Genomic DNA, 18987 nt, shown 5'->3' with positions numbered 1-18987 from the left:
TCCTGAATCCCTACACTATATCCTGTCCACACACGGGCTATTTCCCCAACTGCCAGCTGCTCAGAACTGAGCTGAAAGGATGTTTTTATAAATACAAAGACAAGCTGGATGTTTTCCAGTCTGCACTTTTCCTGCTAAGCTAAGCTAACTGGCCAGCTGCGTTGTGCCAAAATATTATTGCCCTTATTCAAAATGTTGCAAATGACTTGTTGGTATATAACCTGTGAAACATATGTCAAACCTACTGTATCTCTTATGAATGCCATCAAGTTATTCTGAGCCACAAACAACGTTCCTGCAAGGCAGAAGCTGCAGTCGGTTTTTTGACAAATTGACTTTTACATAGCCTTTATTTATCTGGCTAAGACATCTCACCTACATTAACGTGTTCTTTTTTTTAATAGAGGTCAGGCCAAGAGCGCAGCAGAAATTACAACAAATATAACATCACAGTTGTATAAAGATATTTTTAGTAGCCAAAAGGGACTGAATTGGTTACTGTGTAGGTACGATTATGCAAACTTATAAAGATACTTCCAAAACTGCTCTTTCTTGAGTTATACATGTCCGTACAACTCACTGATAAATCCAGTTGACTTCAGTCTTTTTACCAAAATAAGCAAAGACAGTACACACACAAAACACACACAGAAACATTGGAAATCACTTTTTAGCACAACACTGGCTCTGGTCTTATATTTCACAAACATCAGTGAGGTCTCGTCTATCCAAGTAAACTTCTGGTGTTTCTTTCTTTTTTTTAGAGTCATCTATCCGCCCATTTTGCTGAGCAGACATTTCTCTCCTTTTCCCCTGTCAAACACACACACACACACCCGTTTGTTTCCCTCTTGTCTTTGCAGCCTGATTAAAAGTGACTTGCTGACCGATTGTTTGCCATCTGTGACTGGTCATAGTTTCAGAGAGGGAAGCCCTATTCACCGTTCTTCCCTAGCCTCGTTCCCTTCCACTCTGCCTCCCTCCTCTTTGCGATGCAGCCAATGGATTGGTCGTCTGCAGCGTCATTGATCCGCAGGTCACCGTGGTGACAGTCTGACTCCAAGGCACGGGCCAGTTACCAGCTGTGTGTGTGTGTGTGTGTGTGTGTGTGTGTGTGTTGTGCCTGCCAGCTGGCCAGTTCGTGCTTCAGTTGGATTAGCTTCCCATTTATGGCCTAAATGGATTCTTAACGCCGTCCCTCCCCACCCCCCCACCTCACGACTTCTTAAATGCACTAGCTATAGACACACAAATAATGTACTGACCACGCCCCACGCTGCCACCCTGATGGTATCTTATGTCATTTATCCTAATGCATATAACATATATATAAATAATGGATGAAACTCTTAATTGTCTTTTGTGATTCCTGGCATTTTGTGATCCTCAGATGAGTTCATCCCCAGCAGTGAGGCTGGTAGTTCAAATGAATGTACATTGCTGTTGATTTGCCTGTTTGGCACTTCCTGTGTGTTGGACTCTTCAACGAATGTGATTTATGTGTGTAGATTGCAGGCCACTGCAAGAGTGCCACCCTGGTTTTTGAAAGTCATGTGATTATGACCACTTTTCACACTTTTTTTGGTAAACAAACAGAGTCTCTCTATAACGGTTAAACAGTTATAATAAGGTACAGTGTTTTTCTTTCTCTCTCTCTTTCCTCTCTGCCTCTTCCTGTGCACCCACCTCACTTCCTCCTGTAGCTCTGGGCCCTCATTGGCCCAAATTTTAGGCCGAGGTGCCTTTTAAGGGTGCTATATGTTACTCAGGTAAACTGATGACAAAGCAGTCTCAACCATGAATGGAGAAATGTCAACGCAAAAGCGGCACATGTAGATGACCTCAAGCATTTGTTACGCTAGAGGTGCAGTTTTTTTTACACAAAAGTGTAGAAATGCATGCAGGCTTGCACACTTTTAGATGTAAAAGCTCATTTGCAGGATATATGCATTACTGCTGCACAAGCTCAGAAGACTGACAGCTTTATCTATCTCTGTATCTAATTCTATCTCCTACTCACACACACACACACACACACACACACACACACACACACACACACACACACACACACACACAATCCTTAGTCACCCCCTGCACGGTGGTGGACCCAGGGAGGCTTATGTCTCCTCTACCATCTGTCTCTGTCTAGTAGGAGGGAGCCTCCTCTCACATTGGCTCGTTTCACCACTTACCAGCCCTCTGATTGGCTTGTGTGGGAATTATGAGCTTCTTACAGGCTGCGGCCACGCTCCCACTTCCTGATCTACCTTACTTCATTGCTGCCCCCACTAAAGCATGGCGAGAGAGGTCAGCCACCTACTCACGCCCATGCATGCTCTTTGGTCTGCAGTCCTTGGTGATCGGCTGTTTGCACACTCCTTACATAACATGACAGCCTGTCCTCTTATTTCTGCATTTCCCAATTCCCTTTACATGTTCTCCTCTGTTTCATTCTCTGTCATTTACTTCCCCCTCTGTGTCTCCTCCTAAATCAAAAGTCAGTTGCTGACCATTCCCTCAAAATAAAGCGTCCGGGGGAATTGTGGCATCGTGCCGAGTCATATCTTGGTCCACACCCTCTTTTCAGCTCTGGAAATCTATCTCCTCTCCTCTGCATAGTAACCAAGCCCACCCTTTCCCATTTGCCACCAAAAAACAAGTTCAGTGCAGCGCTGCAGCATGCACCCAGTGGCCCCCGAATTTGCTGCTGAGTAAAGTTTACATGTGTCGCTGGGCTTTGTCGTCGTATTGTGACACCTCGCTTTTGTTTTAAGCCGGCGGGGGAGGCTTATGCGTGTGTGCCGGTGGAGTATATTGTTTTTGCACAGGGCGATTTCTGTTCATTTCTGTTTGCAGTTCCCACCCTTCTCTTCTCTCACACTGGCAGTTTGAATGAGCTGCCTGTTCAGTGCTGATTGGCTGCCCGCAGTTGCCATATAAGGGCATAGGCCTGCTGCAGAGGCAGGAAGTGGGGTAAGGAGGAAGTGGAGAGACGGCTCTCAGAGGCCGGCAGCAGAACGTGTGGCTTATGGAGGATTCATAAGAAATTTGCCACACCTTTTCTTTAATCCCTTTTTCTCCAGATTCTCTTTTCAGTTTCTAATCCCTTTAATTTATGACACAATCATCTCCTCCTCTTCATCTGACATAACGATTCCCATCAATCATCTCTCTTTTCATCTTCCGTTTTCCTCCGCTTCTCCTGCCTTCTGTCTTAGCATCCCTTTCCCCTGACGAGCACATGTCAGGGAAAGCCGGTCATCCATGGGTACCACCCGCAGTACCTGTGCTTGAAATGTGTACCCGGAAGCCTCTTAATCACTCACGCCAGCGTTTTTTCAGCTTAGTGCAGCATATTAGCTTTACTTTACAAGTGCAGAGTCCAGTTGGAACTGGGCAGCAACACATGGCAACAAAGATTTACACGAGTGAAGCATGACATAACGCGCCGGCGGGAGGCATCAAAGGAGAGGTCTCCATTTCTTCTGTCCACATCTGAACATCCAGCAGAGATTACAGGGGGAAGGGGGGAAGGCAAGCGTGTAGGTTCCTGTGCAGACTGAGGGATGTAAGATGGAGGCTGCAGTTTTATTTATAAAGTCTGAATAGTCTCCTGCCACCACTGTGGTAATCCAGTCTGGATTTATAAAGATAAACTCAAAATCTGCACTTACCCACCCCCACTCCCAGGACTATGGCAGCCAAGTCAACCTATGAGCTTTGGCAGCCTCCAGGAAGTTTTGAAACTTGAGCTCTAGTGAGTAGCCTTTGTTAAATTTCAGATTTTTTTAAGCTTGTGAGGGGACTCGTGTTTGAAAACGTTACCTACTAGGTAGGTGTATGTAAAAAAAACAAACCCTATGAGCCCAAAAGCTGAGGCCTCACAGTGTTTGAAATGCTCAGTTTTACACAGTTATTTCTTCTAAAGCTCTGTGTGATATTACAGATGTGGGCACAGCAGCCCCACCCACCTGCTGTTCAAATCTTCTGTTTTACGAGGGGCAGCCAGTCAGAAGACAGTTAGCTTTAAAGGTTCTGGGAAGAAAGGGGCTTATTTCAGACAGATGAGGGCCTGCTTTAAATGAGGATCAATTTGAATAGCGACTCATGCAAAGCTACCCTTACAGAGTCCAAAGAAATGAATGAGTTCTTGACTTCTTTACAGGCTTAAATAACAAAAACAAAACTCCAAATCACTCCCTTGTTAAATAAATGAGCTGAAAAGCAACATAACAGGGCGCCTTTTGTGTAATTTAATTTCATTGGCTGATTTATAGCGGGATTAATGATCAATAAATAAAATGGGCTTAATTATTGTTTTCATCTGTTACATAAAGTTAAACGTTTTTTCAGTTACAATGGGTACACTATTATGATCCAGGTGTCACGCAATGAAGCAGTTGGCCTGAAACTCTGGGGCGGTTGGAGTCTGGTAATACCTGCAAAGTGACTGTGACAGAGAGGATGACAGTGCTGCCAGTCTGATTTCACAACTCCCGCACCACTTTCTTCCGTCTCTGCAGGGTTTGTTTGTGTTTGGGTTGGAGCGTGAGGTATTTTAGAGTACATTTTGAGTGCATTCTTCATCAGTTTCAGTGCCAGAGTGCGTTTTCCGTGTGACCTGGGTGTGCATTAGTGAGGCCACACCCTCTTGTTAAGACTGACGTCCATAAAAGGAGATCTTTAAGTTTGTCACATGACAACAATCTGAGGAATGCGAGTCACATGGGATGCCATCTCAAGGAAATCAGCTTCACTCCCTAAGGACTGTGTTGTGTGCGTGTCTGTGTTTATCTTATTAGTTATGAGCTCTGTGTAGACACATGATGTATCAGTGTGTTACTGATGAACAGTGCTACTCTGTGTATTTTAGTAACTTTCCCCTTTCTTTGACTTCATGTGTTTGTCCGTGCATGACTGTGTGTGTTGCGTGCATGCGTGCGTGCGTGCGTGCTTGCTACATTACAGGGGAATTCACAGCTCGAGAAATTTCACTTCTCGTTCAGTTGTGTTTCAGTAACTGGAAACTGCAGAGGAGGACGTTCCAATTTCCTTCTCTGTCAAGAGAACAAGCACTTCTATGTGTTCGTGTGTGTGTGTTCGTGTGTGATTGATTGTGTACTTCATGTGCGGCCTGTGCGCCTGTCAGTTAAGTACAAAGATGGGTGGGTTCAAACCCATTGATGCTACACAGATCGGCACACTGATGTGTCTACGAAAGCTGGGAAACAGCAATAAAACCATTAGATCCTGATGATGAGCCCTTCATACATGAAGAGTGGACCTGTAACACACATCTGTGGTCATGTAGAAATGAAAATCAGCACTCACACCACTTCCTAAAGCTGACAGTGTGGGCTACATGCTGATGCTGCTCTGTAGTGCCTCCTACAGCTGCTGATCCTCGACTGAAACCACACGGTTGTCACTTTTTTTTATTGCTACACACACAAAGGGACTTCCTCTTTTTTCACTATGAGGCACCATATAAGGTCAACGTTTTGACAGGTAGACACCAATACTTCGCACTCAAAGTTCAACCACGAGCACTTATGGCAAATGCGTTAGTCATATCTGGGCAAAAAACCAGGCTGTATAAACCACCTTTTCTTTCATCGCTGCGTATCTGCAAGCGTGCGTGTTAGTCATCGTGGGGACAGGAAATTTGAGGCAACAACCCGATGCCTGCCTTAGCTGTCCTCAGCATACCCGTTTGCGTGTTTTGGTTTTTTTTTCTAAACTGGACCAACAGCATTAGATAGGTTTCTGTTTTAGCTTCATTTAAATATTCCTGAGTTGAGGATTTTCATTTCAGGACTGCATAACTGGTCGGCCCTGCTTGACGCCATTTGCTTGTTTTTGCAAGAGATTTTTTTTATTGCCAGCAAACAAAACACCAGGCTTTCTTTTCAGCTAGTGTGTCTAGTGTGGTTAACTTAAACAGCCTGTAGTTTAACCAGAATGTATCTGTGAGGCCGCACATAAGTACAGTAAGGTTCTGTAGCTAACATGAAAGGTAAACACTTCATTACAACCCAGAATGTAAATTGAGGTAGCGAGTCTGAAGTCCGGGGTGTGCAGAAAATCAGATAGTTATGAAATACCCTGGACTGACCAGCTTACGGCACATCGTCTGCATGTGATGCATTCAGAATAATTCCTTTGAGATGAAGTAGGGATAAAATGCATGAACTCAGTGTAATTCTTATCATCTGAGGAATGTGCTGTGTGGAGTTATGCTACGGGAAACCCATAAACAGATTCTGATTCAGGCTTCTGTCAGACACTGACCCTCTGTGCTGACTCAGCTCTGTGCTCAGGCCGCCACCTCACTGCCTACCCCGGGCTTTTACACCATGAGAAAACTTGGATACATTATCGATCCTCATCTGAATTCGGGCATCCCTCTTTCCCATCACAACCTCTCCCCCCTGCTCCTTTCCCATCCCAGAGCTATTACCGCCCTGACCACACAGCAGAGATCCCACCTCAACCCTCCGTCCAGACACGCACATGCCAGAGGGGAAACGGGACCTCAAACAGGATCTCCAAGACTTAGGTACTTTTCTCTGGGATGCCACATAACTTCACCATCTCTCTCTTTGTTTGACAGTCTGTCCAAATAAAACACCCCTTCTTTCCTTCTCTGCTTTTCTCCCTCCCTCCAAGTCTTCTCTCCCCCCTCTGCATTGTTGTATTAAGCAAGAAATTTGCACAAACCTATGACCCAGTTGCACTCCCGTTTCCCTTTTCAATGTGGGCACATATTCACTTCCTGTCAAGTGGTTACAGTGGAAAACACTTTACTGCTTCAGCGTGTCTTTTATTGGAAGCGCAGGCAAAGAGGGAAGACGTTAGCAGAGAAACTAGCTAAGGAGACACAGGGAAAAGAGCCTTGTGTGTGTGTGTGTGTGTGTGTGTGTGTGTGTGTGTGTGTGTGTGTGTGTGTGTGTATACTGTTACATGTAAGTAAAAACATCTGTGTGTGTGTGCATTACAGGCAAACACATGGGATTCCCTAAGCAGTGGGGAACTACATTTTACCAAACACCCCAAAAATGTAGGTCAAGGGGCGCAGCAGTTTTCCTAGCACTGCTGCATAAACCTGAACGCACACACACACACAAGCATTAGCTGTGACTGTGCTGATGTGCAAGGAAGGAATCCAGTGTAAGCAACTGTAAAAACACTTTGTGAGGCCTTCACTTGCAGCTGCGTCCGCTGGTGTCATTGTTCTACACAGGCTGATATGAAAATGTCCAATATGTGTGTTTAGCTTTGTATGTGTGGGTGTGCCCTGTGTTAAGATATGGCCACAGTGGACAGGAGAAAATGGAGATTGGGCTTTTACAGGTAGATGACTCCCTGCACTGTCATTGGCTGAGGAATGCAGGTAATCACCTGGACTGGATTGCCTTTTAAGGAAACAGACCGGCTGTAAATCTCTCTCTTTATCTTTATCTCTCTGTCACACATGCACACGGACATGCACACATGTGACCATTCGTTTTCCTTCACCTCTGCGTCCCTTTTTTTTTTTTTGCCTATTTTAGCTTTGAGCTCTCTAAATTCTTTGTGACTTCTGTCATCAACTTTCCTGTCACTCCTGCGCTTGAACGCACCCCTCTGTGTTATGAAAGGCTTGAAGGGGAAAGTGGAGAAACTGGGCAAAGACAGAGGATGAGAAGAGGGATTGAGAGAGGTAGTTACGCCTTTCTTGGCTCATCTGATTGTAAGCTGATAACCTGGAACATACTACCAAGCTGTTACATAAGGGATAGGAGACACCCTGAGATAGTGTGTGTGTGAGACACAGTAAGCAGCAGTCTCATTTCTGTTTTGACCCCCAGCCCCCTCCCCCATTTTCTTTCCTACAGCACAGACAACTGTGTTAGTCACACTGCCATTAACTTCATGTGAAACAATCTGCTTGGATGTGTGATCCAGTGTGTGCTTTCAGAGCGACCACATTATAGCTGAGAGGAAATGGAACATGTTATACGTCTGGCTCTAATTCATCTTCCTTATTCTGACCCGATTTTAATAAATATCTGCTCGTGTGCCTGATATTGAACCGGTGTAGCTGACGTACATTAGAGGTCGCTGAATGTCCTACAGAGTTATTTAATGGAAAGTCCTGTATCATTTCAGAAGTGAAAATGGGCGTGGAGGGGCAGTTTGATGGGGAATTGTGGTCTTGATTGCATAAATTATTAAAAGCAAAACTTGAATAGAAATTCCCTGCACTCTGTCATCCCCCTGAATGCATCATTCACCGTATGAGTGGGATAATATGCATATTTTTTATTCTGCTTCTTTAATAATCAGAGATTTAAAAAAAGATTCCTGTCTGTCAAAAATCAAGCGATGATGTGTGAAATGTTGTAAAATGACTTTAGAGTATATACTAAAGTATGATATGAATGTTAGGTCTGCCTCCCTAGCATGTAGCAGCATCACACAGTTGCTGCACATCTGTGATGTAAGTCTTCTGTTCCACCACATACCAAAGGTACCCTACTGGATTTAGATGTGGTGACTGTGGAGGTCATTTGAGTACAGCCAACTGAGATGATTTTAGCTTTGTGGCATGTTATCCTGTTAGAACAGGGGTGTCGAACTCCAGGCCCCGAGGGCCGGTGTCCTGCAGGTTTTAGATAACATCCTGGGTCAACACACCTGAATCAAATGATAAGTTCATTGACAGGCTTCTGGAGAACTTCATGACATGTTGAGGACATAATTTAGCCTTTAAATCAGCTGTGTTGGATCAAGGACACGTCTAAAACCTGCAGGACACCGGCCCTCGAGGCCTGGAGTTCGACACCTGTGTGTTAGAAGCAGCCATCTAAAGATGGATAAAGTGTGGTCATAAAGGGTCAGTAGTATTTAAAAGAATCCTCGGTTGTTACTAAGTGATCCAAAGAGTCCCGTGAAAATATCCCCCACATTATTACACAATCACAAGCTTCAGTTTCCTTTTCTTAGCTGACAGGAGAGGCACCTGGTGTGGTCTTCTGCTGCTGTAGCCCAACTCAGAAATGCTTCAGAAATGCTCTTCTGCGTACTTTTGTTGAAACCAGTGGTTATTTGGGTTACCATTGCCTTCGTGTGAGCTTGGGCGTGTGGGTGAATCTCAGTAGATGATCATTTTCTGAAAATACTCAGAACAGCTAGTGTGGCACCAACAACCACGCCCTGTTCAGAGTCACTGAAATCACCTTTCTTCCTCATTCTGATGCTCACTAGCTTGACTGTGTGTACATGAATAAATGCTGCTGCATTTATAAATAAATCCCGTGGCAACTCATTCGTTTTTTGCACCATAAATACCTTGTTGGTGTAACAGATGAGAGTACTTTTCTTAAGGATAAGGTGATATGTGACTAATCCCAACTGGAAACGTGTTAGGTTGAGCAATGAAACAGTTAGGCTGGTCTAGTAGGAAACACTGAGTTGTGCATTATGTAACTCATATTTAAATTAAGCTGAAGTTGTTTTGTTTTTCTCAGCTTTGCATGTAGGTTTGGTTCCTTTTGAGCTGTACCAGGAACTGAAAGCTGCAAGATGTTCCATAACAACAGTGTTTCTAAAAGCGGTATTCCAGAGAATCTCATTGGGGCCATGTTACAGTTGCCTTTTAGTAGGAAATGTAACTTCCTGTAATTAATAAAGTGATAACATTTTATGATAGGGAGGTTAATGATTTCTTTGTAGCATCATGGGTGAATAAAACATTGTGTTCTACTCTATTATGATGTGTACCTACTGTGTGCGGCCCTACGCTGGGCTGAAACCAGTGTACCCGGATGTCTGGCTCACGAGGGTGGCAGCTCAGTGTGCTTTCAAGATGGCCATCTGTGCCAGATGTTAACGATCCCTGCCCCTGTGTGTACAGTGGCCGTGTGCAAGTGTAGTGCATGTGTGTGTCAGCAGATGGTGTGTGTCCATCACACACACAAACACACACACACTTTCTTCCATTATCAGTTCCCAGTCATCAATTATTCACACCAGGAGACCGAAAGCGATGAAGAAAAAACGTGTTTCCTGTAGAACCTGCCAGCTCGATTTCATTTTACCCGAAATTTGATAGAACTGCATAAATATTATGAGCATGGAAAATTTAGGGTGGTGTTTTATTCATGCGTGCTGGTGTATTTGTCTGCGTGTCCCAAAAAAGAAAAAAGAAACGGAAAAAAAAAGCGAGAACAGCTAAATCTTTTAGGGGGTCTGTGTAATAAGAGGCCAGCAGAGAACAGCTGGTGTTTGGTGTGTGTGTGTGTCCAAAGAGGCTCTCCGAGGGGGCCTCCAACCCTTTGTTGAGAGAGGGCATATCATTAGCATCTAAAACTCCTCATTGTCCGTGAAGAAAAAGAGAGATGAAAAGTTGAGGCGAGACGAAGGGAGCAGGTCAGAGACAGAGAAGAAGACAGAGAGAGAAAGAAAGAAAGAAGAGAGGTAAAGGGATGGAGAAGAAGGAGGGGACTCCGATGGTGGGGGTACAGCAGGAAAGTGGTGGCAATAACCGGCAACACCTGCCACTTCAGACAAATGGACTGTCTGTGTGTACGTGTGTGTGTGTCCAGCCGTCCACTGGGGATACACATGTGTTGCTGTGTGTCTGTGCAGAGCTGTGGGCGTGGAACCATGAAACTGGTGGATGATCTAACTTGTGTAGTATGCTGCTGTCGCCAGTTGGTGGAGCAACAGAGCTCCTATAGACTGACCTGAGTGCTGTGCAGGCAGCAGACCTTAAGGTGATTTGGTAAAATAAAAAAGGATCAAATAAGAGCAGACTTTTTGTTATTGCACTGTCCCTTCAAATTTTGGATTTATTTATTTGTATCTATTTAATGACATAGGACACGTCACAGTTTGGTAAAATGGAGAATAGAAGAAGAATCGACCTTTGACCTGTGGGTTAAGCTATCCTTTCAGGGATCACATCCACGTGGGACGCAGCAATATGATGCTTGTATAAAACTATGTGCACTTACATGATTACCTGAAGAAGTATATTTGGTTGTATAAAGACAGATTTAGATTTATTTCATTTACTGAAATATTTTGGGGTCTTAAATATATACCTGATCATTTGAATCAGGTGTGCGGGAGCAGGGATTTGGCTAACACGATAACACTGAGTGGTGGGATATGTCAGTAGGTGCTAACATAAATTTGTACCAACGTACAGGAAATGTTGACAAGAACTTTTTATGGAAAGGAAAAGGTCAATTAATGTGTTCGGAGAGTGAGGCTCACTCCCTCAGTGAGTACGGTCTAAATCAGGCCTGAGAGTGGACCCCAGAATCAAGTTGGAGAAACAGTTAGGAGGTCAGGGCAAGACAAACCCTTGCATGCATGAGCACGCACACACAATTTAGTTGTTCGATTAAATGTTTATATGAAAATTAACTTTATTTGTTAAAATGAAATTAAAATAGTGAACCAACTGCTTGTTTTCTACTACAACTACAACATGAGTATATACAGAAAACTGTGATATTCTCGTACCCTTATAGCACAATATTACCCTGAGGCAACAAAGCAATTTCTGGTGCAAGGCACATTTATTGATTGATATATCAGCAGGGATGCTCAAGCTCTTGAAAAGTAGGATGAAATATTTTTTTCTCCCAGAAATAATATTCATGCCACAGAGGTCTAGTCCTGCAAAAGCCTTTTTCCCATGAGTTTATCTTTGTCCAATAGCCCACTTCTCATCAATGTGCCCTGGTTCTTTGAAATAGTTCATTTTTACTGTCATGTTCTGAGGTAAGCTTGGGAAGCCTTGGGGGCTTTATGGGATGCATGTTTCAATAGGGGTAATATTACCACTACATTCATACACATATGAACCTGTGCCGTTCCCACCAATGCTGTACACAGTGTTTTCATGTCTTTCGGCTGATTGTTTTGGTTTTACGTACCTCTGCTTTACTGCTTTGTCCCCGCTCTCCTGTCCAACACCAAACCGCTCAAAGACACAACTAGCAATCATCTGGTGGTCACCAGCTCCAAGTTAGCTAAGGACAGAGACAGAAACTGGCCAGCTTCGTTATCAGGTACCTGCTTACTCAAACTGATAATACGCTAATGCTGCGTTTACAGTTGGTCTTTCAGTAAATGTTTATCTCTAAATAAGTTGACTAAACCTTAACAGGGCAGGCTTTGTAAGGGTAATGACATGATGCCGTCTGAAGGAAAAGAAAAGCTCAGTATCTGTTTGTTAAGACGGAGAGAGATTTAAAGTGTGCAGCTGTTTACTGCATCGGAGATGAAAGAATTAAGGCTGGAAGAAAAGGAAGGAAATTAGTCAGGAGAAAGATCTATCAGGGCTACAGTGTTCATTCATAAGGACAGGATGTGATGTCACAGGCTCTCACAGTGAGGCAGGAAGAGGTATTTTTAGTGGTCCCGATCAGGTTTCCCTTAAGGCGCCAATCATGCCACAATCAATTCAAGCACACACAAAAGACAGAGCTCTCTGGCTTCTCCTGAGTTGTGGGGAGAGCAGTGTGTGTGAGTGTGGGGGGAGGGGCCTGAAAATGAGAAGATGTGACAGTTGCACCCACAGTTGACCGTCACGCCAGCATAAAAACACACAGAAAAACAGATAATATGTGACGCTAACAACACAAACGCATGCGCCTGCGCCGGCCTGCTTGTGGCTCATTGCTCCGTCTCTCCTTGAGCGGCCTGCGTCTTTCTGTCGGCTTCGGGCGTCGCCGTCGAACTCACAGAATCTCACACACACACTGTGTTAAACGAAGAGAGAGGCTGTGAAGTAGCTCTGCTGATCTCAGTTCAGCTGCTTTTCTGTAGCCATGACAATGTGAGGGCACAGGGAGCTGGAGGACACCCCCAGAGCACACACACACACACACACACACACACATGCTGAACTTTGACCTGACCTCTGTGTGAAGAATGGAGGTGAAGGCAAGTAGAGGGTGGGGGGCTGCCCAGTGGCTTCAGCTTCCAGTTCTTTGTTGGTGGAGAGGAGGCCCTTGGTAGGGCAGCAGCTGTGTGCACACACTCACAAGAAAACACACACACACACACACACACATTCCTTACTGATTGCAAGAGACACCAGCACGCACACACAGGACCCTCTCAGACATCCACTTTCAGGATTGCTTCAGTCCATCTTTCAAAAAGTTTTTTTATGCAGTTTTCTTCATATAACAGTACTTATAGAAACATTTAAAAGGCTTTAATTATGACTGACTGGACATTTAGCAAACCTGAAGCATGAAATCTGGAGAACTGTTTCTCAAGAATTTAAGAATATCAAGTATTTAATTTGTCGATGGCTGAAATCAAAGCCAACATAAAGCATAAGAACAAAAAAAATCCCTCTTACATTTCTGACTTTATTCAGCTTTGATAATGAGACAGATTTGGTTTGAGGTTTTAAGTTAAAGTATTTCCACTATCAGTTATTTAGATTCAGTTATTGCTTAAGAAATTTGACTCTCAGACTAACTATAGGAGCCCTATTGGGGGCTTTAACCTGTCGTTAGCATTTTTCAGGGAGAACTTCACCAATTTTCAAGCTCTTCTTAGTGAGAAAGACTCATGAGGGCAGGAAAACAAAGAGAGGGAAAACAGGCATTTGTTGGTTTCATGACACAAGACTGTAATGACCAGGAAAGTGATCAATACAATCAATGGAAGGACCCTGTTGTAGAACAAATTTAGCTCGTTATGTCTCCCACACTAGACTGGAGCACACTAGGGATCGAGCAGTGATGGGAGGCTAAGAAATCATTTGACGCTCGGGTTTGAAATGCTGGCACGTTTGCTACAACCTTCTGTCACAGCATCATATGATTTACTGCAGCAGGAAAAGTGGGACAGTTCATTCATGTCTTCACTGAGTTGGTCAATGCTCACTGTAAAATATAGGTTAATGCTTGAGAGGTGACGCAGATTCTGTTCCAGCCGGTTTCTCATTATTGCTCTGCCGTCCCTGGCGAGCTAAAGCTGCTCTGCGCTCAGTTGTGCATGTCTGCTCAGACCTGATACAACCCTAGCTGACCTAATATGAGATCTGTAGAGCGAGGACACTCCATACACTTTGGTTTGCGCTTGCCTGCTCGCACACACTCACCATCAAACAATGGTTTCCGCAAGTTGGGGTTTGTAAATATAGGTCAGAGGAGAGGGAGAGTCCCCCTGCTCTCCCCATCGTTCTCCCTTTCTTTCTCACCCTGTTCATATCTGTCCCTTTCCTGCTCCTCACATTATTTTCTTTGTTCAGTTTCAGTCAGGTTAGTGAGTCACGACTAAAAACGCTGCAACAACTTCTCCACAGCTGCAGACAAAAACAACGGCAGGGAAAAATGTTGCCATTACTTTAATTAGACTCAGGCGTCTTATATAAAAAAAAAAAACAACTCTGTTTTAATAAAAATGTCTCCCAGGCTTCCCTTTGATTTGCTGTTTTGTCCAAAGATGTTTCCTGATTGGTTGATGTCATAATGCAGCTGTGGAAAAGGAGGTGCCATTGGCTCCAGTCCAGAGGTGTGTGTCAAAGGCGGAAGCTTATTGGTCAGCTTAGCGTCCTCTGATGCAGTGCTGCGCCGTCTGCAGGTACTGAATGTAGTGCGCGCGCGTGTGTGTGTGTGTATGCCATCTACAGCAGAGTGCCTGCCCTTCATCAACTGACAGATTTGAGGCTGATCACTATAGCAACCATCCTCAAAGCTGCTTTGAGAACAAAGATGGCGTCCCTCTCTCTTTCCCTCCCTACCTCCCCCACTGAGTCTCCACAGAGGCTTGTGCTGATGGGTGCTTGACTGAGGTGTGGTATAACATAACACCGCAAATATTACCACTCTCATCAGGTCCACAGCATCTGTAAGAGATGCATAATGAGACTGTGTGTGTGTGAGAGAGTAACTACCTCTCTCTCAAACATAATTTAAAGATGCATCAATGGAGGCAACACTGCATAGCGTGAGAGAGGTGTAAAATGTTCACACGCACACTCTATAGTAATGAAATGCCATTCCCATAGGCTGTATATAAAAGATGGCATAGCTGTCGCGATGTAGCTGATTGGTCAATGAAGTCGTGTTTTGAAGGCTTGATTTAGAGCTGTTATTATTTTGTTTGTATTTGTTTTTTTTAAAGAAGTGTTTCTTCCTCTGTCTGTGTGAAGCCACATTTTCACTGTAGTTTACAGACCCTGATATTAGCCCCCGACTTATAGAAGTGAAACGTCTCACCTGTGTGTTTCAGGCTCCCAGAGGACTGTCATGCAAAGCTGACCCACAGTCATCAGAATGAATTCGTTGCTTGGATGAAAGTCACTCTACGTCTGATTGTGTTACACGTTTATGTTGCTGTGAAATGAATTACTGTGAAATACTTCAGATTTACTGCCCTCGCGTCATTATTGTTGCTTCATCTAAATAAGCACGGCACAAGTAACGACGTCTGAATGTTGTATGAATGTTCATCCATTGGTTTCTGAAGTCTTGTTTAAAATGTGCATTTTCAACTTTGTCATTTTAGTTTAAAAAAACAGGTGATAAGGATGAGTGAGTGTTGCTCATTGGCTAACAACTTGTCAGCTATAAGTCGTTAGCCAATGGGAATTGACTATGTGCACGTTAGCATATGCTACTTCCAGTGCGGAAACTCCTGTGGGGAGCTTTGTTTCCGGTGTCCTATTCGCGCCCTGTTTACGGTCCAAAACAAGTTAAGCAAATGAATGAATCAAGCAGTGATTTACATTTCTATAGATGTCTCGGGCATTTACCCAATATATCTGTAAATGATGTTCATTGACTTGTCGATATTTTTTCCCTGCGCCTCAGAGCAAAAGAGAAAAAGGGTTCAAATGTTATATTTCTCAGTATCTGAAAACAGCGGTCCCTCGTTTTGTTGTGTTCTAAAAATAACCAGCGAAAGGTGAAATCAAGGTGAAATCAAGGTGAAATCAAGTAGCCAATTTTATTTATTGACGGTGCAAAACGTTTCGTGGACATCGTGGACATACAGTACTGCACCTCAGAGTCACACTGCTAGCGATCGATGCAGCGATTCTGTACTGTACAGGAGAGACGTCACGGAGGAGATCGTCTGCAGCGATCAGGACGCAGGACACAATGTGACGTAAAAAAAATAAGCATGCAAACTTGCACTAAAAAATCTGCGAAACAGCGAGGTGAAAGGTGAACCGCATTATAGCGAGGGACCGCTGTAATTTTTAAGGTAAGTCACAACATAGCGTTCGTACATGTTACCAGCAATCATTCATTTTGTGTGTGGGTTTTTTTCACGGTTTGTTGACATGCTGTGTAGGTGTGTACTTGACTAGCTGATATCGACATAACGGGGGAAACATCTGGTTTGACTATTCTTCACCTGTAGTTTGAATGCTGAACATTTGCCTGTTTACATCATAAGACCAGTCACTATACAGAGATGTGCTTCTGAATGTGGACGATGTGTCTTCTGCAGTAATGCAGTTCTGCTTGTGTTGAGTGATGTAAACATCTGATCGATCTAAACTCTTTAAACGTCAAAATTGATCATTAGATTTTTTTATGACACAACTTTCCGTTTTCGAGTTTTGGACATGATTTTGGAGTATATCTTCACAGTAGCGATTGACCGCAAAGTAAAGCTACTGGAAATGTACAACCCCACATCCGGTCTCAAACCAGGAAGTTAGCATTTTCTCGTGCACAGGGTCTATAATAATAACATTCTTTCTGAAACATAGAATGACCAAAAGTACAAAATCGATTTCATTTTCTTTTCAGCATGATCCAAAATGAATGACTGAGCCCACAAACACATCAGGAAAGTGTTGACAGAGGTCAAGTGAGAAAGCCATTTTCTTATAGACTTCTATAGGACTGGAAGTCTTTTATCAGCCACAGCTATCGCCATCTGGTGGCCTTCAGGTAGGTTGCAGGTTTAACTATCTTCTGCATTGGCTTCACTTTCCCCACCTGGAAGCTCCATCCATCATGTTTTATTCTGTCTATGAGCTCGATTTACTTTTGGTGCCAGCCTCCAGTGGCCATTAGAGGAACTGCACTTTTCATTCCTTGGTTATTCCTTGAATGTTGTTGTCGTGTGAGTGATTCATCAATCATTATGTTTCTGATTTCTTTTTATTAATTTTTTTGCTGGGTACACCGATTTGTTGTCAGTGACTTCATCGTTTCCACACACTTAGACAGAAGTAAAAACATCAGTAAAAACATCTACAAACATGTAGCATGACGAAAAAAATCACAAAGTAGTTAAAGATGATTTTCCTAAACAGGCATGGCCGCAAACTAAAGCTGTAATTGGGATTTTGGTAAAGGGGATGAAATTCTCTGAGCAGCAAACAGCCTGAGAGAGGAGGGGAACATGTGTGATTGTTGACATGTCTGCTAATCCCACATCAAACCCGAATCAATTATTCATCTGAATCCTCTCAGTTAATTTGAGCTGCGTTTGTCAGCACATAATGAGAAGGATTCTGCACTTAGGAGAAAAAGCTCACTGATGATGCTGCAGGCAGGCAACCCCCCACCAAAAAACAGCCGATTCTTTCCAGTTCAGCAACACAAGTTGTCCTACAGATAAGACTACCTCTAAGATGGATGGGTGCCTGAAACACGATCTTTAAAGGATTGGCTAGCTCAGCTCAACCTAAAGACTAGAAACAGCTACGTTGAGTGTGTCCACAGTAACAGAAATAATCTACCAAGATCTCAAAACCTCACAAACTGAACTCTTGAATGATGTTGAACTTTTATGGGAAGCTTGATTATTGCACTTTTTCTTTCCTTGAGCTGTTTTTAAAATGAGCATGTTGTGCATGCGTGACCCAGAAGTTCTTCGGTACATTGAAAATAGTTGAGGCTGGTGTGCTGACACATTTTTTGCATGCTGTTAATCTTTCCATGGAAGCTCCACTGGGATCGCCACAGCTTCTGTACAAAAGTACAGATGCAAATGGTTTCTGTGTGAACTGCAATGACTCAAAAGGTGATGTTTCCGTGCTGATCTGCAGTTTAAAGTCACTGCTTTACCACACACACACACAGACCCTTACACGCACATTTTAAAATTAAGTTTTGCAAAATAAGGCTGTTAGAAATGAAAACAACACAAGCCCCCAAAACGGAAAAAAATACATGAGAACGAGTGTGGTGATTTTATTAGAGTGGAGCTGAAATTACACAGAGATTTGATTTGTTTGAAGATGTTCTGTCTGAAGATTGGATTTATTCAGACTGCAGGAGAGAAAGGCAAAGATTACTAGTGATTAGATTACTGGTTAGGGGTCAGATTACTTTGCGTTTGCAAACCCAGCAGAGAGGGGAGTAACAAAGACCTCAGAGCCTCGTGATCAGTTCACCAGATGTGACAGTTATTAGTTTTTTTATTAAATGAAAATGAAAATCCTGTGTGTTTCTAACTATTAAAGTTGGTATTGTATTGGTTAAGATGTATAGGACTAGAGTGTGATGTACATCCAGGCCAGCTGCACTGTATGAATGATCCAACAACAGAAGCACCCATTCATTCATGAAAGTGAGTGGGAGTACATCACTCTTTACTCCTCAGCTCCAGACACAGCAGATGACAAACAGAGCCACTGTCTGTTATAAATATAACTCAAGCACTCATTAAATAAAAATATGATTAAACAAGAAAAATCACAGTGCAGGGAGGTTTCAGTGCTTTGGCTGGAGGGGGGGCATTTGGCACTCTGAACCTCTGCTCCTGTTGGCAAAGTTAAAAAAGAACCAAAACTTTATTAGTAATAACATTCAAACATTAGAATAACAGAACATATAATGAATGCATATTTAGAAGTTGTTTTTAACATGATGTAACACATCCTTTCTACCAACATGTGCAACACTTTTTACACTGTGGTGCTAATTTTTTATTTCTGAAATAGTTTTTGTTGTTCTCCTGTTTTGTTTTGTTGGTTTTTTTTTGGGGGGGGGG

Source organism: Copadichromis virginalis, linkage group LG4, assembly GCF_057382275.1.
Source record: "Copadichromis virginalis isolate Kocher_CV1m ecotype Utaka linkage group LG4, C_Virginalis_male_GT1.1, whole genome shotgun sequence".
Lineage (NCBI taxonomy): Eukaryota > Metazoa > Chordata > Actinopteri > Cichliformes > Cichlidae > Copadichromis > Copadichromis virginalis.
Note: the sequence above shows the minus strand (reverse complement) of the source record.